Raw genomic sequence first — 4,501 nt, 5'->3', positions numbered from 1 at the left:
AGAAATGCCTCAGCTGCGCGTTTTGCTTCGGGATTGTTTTTCATCATGTCAACAGCTTTTATCTTTCCTAACCCATATAAAGATGGGGTCGTATCACAGCCCGTAATGGCATGGGTAAATAGCACGTGTTTTTGAATATCTTTATGTAACATTATAGGTTTCTCTATGATGTAGAAAGTTCTTGAAGGGGCCTTTCCACCAACATCTTTACAGAAAAAAATATATTTTCCTTCAGGAGCAAGACTTACAAGTAATACCAAAAGATCACTATCCGTGCCAACAACAATCACTTTTGAGAAGATGTTGAGTTGTTCGATGCCGGTTTGTACAATGTCAATATCGGCATCACCTGCGGCCGTGACTGTTTTCAAACCAGATTCACTAAATTCATGACACAGTGCTTCAATCATTATTTTTGTTGTTTTTCTTATTAGATAAGAAAGCTTCCTTCTTAGTCAAACAACGTGTAGTGAAGTTTAATTCAATATCGCACGATGAGTTGTTAGCCGACCTTCGTTTTCGCTCTTCATATTTTACAGTTGGTTCTTCAGGGTATCCATCGAAAACGACAATAGAATGTTTGCCATATTTAGTATGGACGAAACGTGAGTATGATTTAATGATGTCTCCGTAAGTAGTTTAAGTTTGCCAAACAACAGAGTGTAGGAGGTATCCCCCATCGATGACTATTGCAGCATTTTCCAAATCAACTTCTTCATAAATACTTTCGCCATACATGATTTTGTTCCTTTACAAAGGGAGACTTCATCATAAATAGAAGGGGTCTTGAAGCCAATTCATATCCTAAATAGGCCTAAAGCTTGCTAGGACTATCACTATACTCACAGTATTCTGTTAAATAGCTGCTGGGGGTTTACTGCAACTTGTCTCGTCCTAACAGTTGCTGATGTGAATCTTGTTGGGTAATCACCATGTCTTTCCTTTTCTGTCGTATTTCTCCAAAATTACATCCTTTCATTTTTTGCATAGCTGCCAGGCCCACCTCATAAGCGTTATCACAATTGACACTATTATCTGAAATAAACCCTGAAGATAAAGACACCAGCTCCCCCGGGAGCTTGGTGAACGGGCTGTGCTGTCTTAGCCATGATGTATATTTTCCTATATCTAGCTCACCCCCTTTCTTCCGTGATTCGCGCAGCTCAACATGCTGTTCAGTAAAATTAAATTCTATACCGATGAATTCTTCAATGCTTTCTTGCACTTTCACGCAGTAAGTGGTTCCAAGTTTCCACTTTGACAAAGCGCTGTCAGTGATTCCGCGCCCAAGTGTCAAACCTCCTACTGACTTCATTGGTCGCATGAGACACTGCTCGATGATCATGTCCGTCCACGTTCCGGACCAATATCTGTCGCTTCTTCTTATTGTAAAGTACCTATTTTCAGTGAATAGTTTATATTATTCTTAAGTTATTCTTGATTCGAGTTGCAACATACTTTGAACGTACATTTGTGCTGATTTTGCGTATGGTAAATGTCCTGCCGGGTGGAAAAATGGAAGCATATCAACAATAGTATTTAGGTGCATTTTCAGATTCCCGGACTTCTCTGCAAATATAAATCTAAGCACGAGGTCGATGCAATGTAGAAGGTAAAGCCAAAACTTGGCAGTCCTACTCGATGATTCTCCTGTCTTCACTTGCTTCAGTGTATGGAATCGTCTCTTTTAAATTGTCATCATTATTAACCTCCTCCATATCTTTTTTCCACGCAACTAAATCTTGATACATATTTTCTATTTGTCTTAATTTCCCATCAATATCTCGGTATTCTTATCTCATTACGTGGACAAGAGACGATGCTGTTAAAGTGTAGGCTCTGTTTGCCCGAGAATATTCATGTCCATGGAGCATGTGGGTTACTGTTGAGGACGCGTAAACTGATTCCCATAAATTTCCCACATTCCTTTATTTAAATAATAAGTAACAAACAATCATACAACATAATATGACTGTTTAGCCAGACCGGGGCACGGCGGTTGGTGGATAATGAAAGCGCTTCATTGGGCAGGGGAAAATATTTATATTACCCCCCTCCCCTCCGAACTAAAACTGATAAATAACAATAAAACTCTTCAACGTTAAATTAATTTGTTATAAAAAAGCAAACCCATGAATTAGTCATTACTTCCCTTAGGTTTTTGTAATTTCTCGCTGCGCCGCGAACCGCTGCGCGTTCGAGCTGCTGCGCGCCGTGCTCCTTATTAACAGCCTACGTGCCTTATTATAAATTAAAACCCATTATTATATACATTATTTCATAGCTAAAAATATTGTCTACAAGTTTTGTTGATTTTTTTTTTCGTTAACAGGCCCAGAAAAAAGTTATGTGCAGATATATTCTGAAATACTATTTTAAAAACTGATATTTTTCCTTTACTAATAAATTGTAGAGATTGTATAGCTTTTCTCGCAAAAATAAAAGAATACAATTTTTTAGAATAACTAATCAGAAACTAAACAAAAAATAAATAATATGATTTTATAAAACCATTAAGGAGATATTAGCGTATTCCAAAAGTCTTTGAAAAATATATTCAAGAGGGGGTGGGGAAGGAAGCACAAGGGGGAAAGTCGGGGACTTTTGTAAAAATACATGTCTAAAGGTCTTCTAACATCTGTGAAAAATTCAGCTTCCGGGGAATTAGTTCCGACATTGGGTCTTTTTTTCCCTTCATTGACTGGGCTATAATGTATCTTATTTTATTATATGCTTTTGTTGTAACATTTAATATTTTTTTCTTTTTTCGTTGTATTATGTTTTCTTTATTGTTTTAATTTTGTAGAATTTATAATAACTTTTTTTTTTTTATTGTGAATACCTCACAAGAGTCCCAACTGCTCCCGTCTGGAGCCAGTGAGACTATGGCATCCCCAATTAAGGGATGTTGTGAGGCTGAAGGTAAGTGGGGAAGGGAAAGAGGAAGGTGGGGAAGTACCTGGCTATTCAGATCTAGTCACTAAACACGGCTAAAGCCATTTGGAGCAACGTTTCAATTCTGAATGGTGGTCTTACACCAGGGCGATACTGGGAGTATCTTCCACTCTGGAACGTGCCGCAAATATACTATATATTATTTTAATTAATTAATTTTGAAATAACACAAATTAATCAAATAAAATTTATTTGCGCACGCCGGGTTCGAACCCGCGACCTTCGGAATGGCAGTCCAATGCGTTACCACTGGACTATGCCGGCCGTCGATAACTGTGATACTCAACTATTAAACTATGTAGTGTGTAAAAGCCCATTAGGGCGTGTAATAAATAAAAGTCACAAAAAACAAGTAAGTATTTAAAGTATGTTACGAACTTGAACTTTACGTTGTTACAAATTATTTAAGAACGTTAAATAATAATAACTTAATCTGTAATAATAATTAAAAATCACCAGTTAGTTAATAAGGAGGCAATCAGTGTAGGTAGGTAACTATACATATAGAACCATGACGGGCTTTTGTAGTATCAATAATGTCAAACAATTGAAGCCGATACTGCCACATTCGTTCGAGAGGAAAATAATCTAGTCATCTCGACGGCTGGGACCGCCAATCAAAATCGAAACGGCGCTCGAAATAGCGTCAGGTATTTTTAGCCAGGTACTTTCCGACCTAACTTCCCGTTCCTCCCTCACTTCCTGCCACAATCCCCACCCTCTTTCCACCCACTCACTTGGGCCTCGCGACATCATCCGATATTGGAGGATTCAAGTTTATCTTGAAGCGAGGGTTTACTTGTCTAGAATCTATTGTTATGTCGAACAACGCCATTATACATAAAATCAACAGAAGAATCACTACGATCAACAGATGAGATGCTTCTCAACAAAAACATAAAATCAAGACCCCTCTTCACAAGGATCAAATGCATAAAAACTTGTTTGAGCTGCGATTTGGCAATCGTTTGGGGTCATATAAAGAACCGCGTAAGGAATAGGGCCAGTATATCATCTTCTCTTCATGTTCGTCAAGAGACATATTTAAGTCCGTATAGTTGGTCTATGCTAGAATCCTGACGCTGCGTCTTACGCAGGAGAAGACGATGCGAACGCAACGCGGCGCGAAAATATCAACGATCAAAGATCTTGACAGATCCGGTGCGGTACTTCAACGCAACGCGATCAGTTCGTTGACATTTTCTCGCGAAATGGACGCAGCGCCGGACAATGGACAATAATTATTGTCTATTGAGTTATACTTGCAACCTTGCATTTTTTTTAATCATATTATTTTTAATCGACTGTTAGCGCGTGAATTTAATAAGAATTCTTTGAAAATTATGTATTTCTACGTTTATAGTATCTCTGGGAATCATTATAATATATTTTTTCCGTAAAAAATAATGTGTTTTCAAAATTTCGCGTTCTCCACAATTTTTCGACCTTTGGAGTAAAACTATGTGTTTTTATCAACTTTTCTCGTGTTTGAAATAATCCATTCTATAAATATTTAATTATTTTAAAATCTAGGAGGCAATTTTAT

Source organism: Hesperophylax consimilis, chromosome 24, assembly GCF_061612785.1.
Source record: "Hesperophylax consimilis isolate HC1 chromosome 24, BYU_Hcon_1.0, whole genome shotgun sequence".
Classification (NCBI taxonomy): Eukaryota; Metazoa; Arthropoda; class Insecta; order Trichoptera; family Limnephilidae; genus Hesperophylax; species Hesperophylax consimilis.
This window is presented reverse-complemented; position numbering follows the sequence as displayed.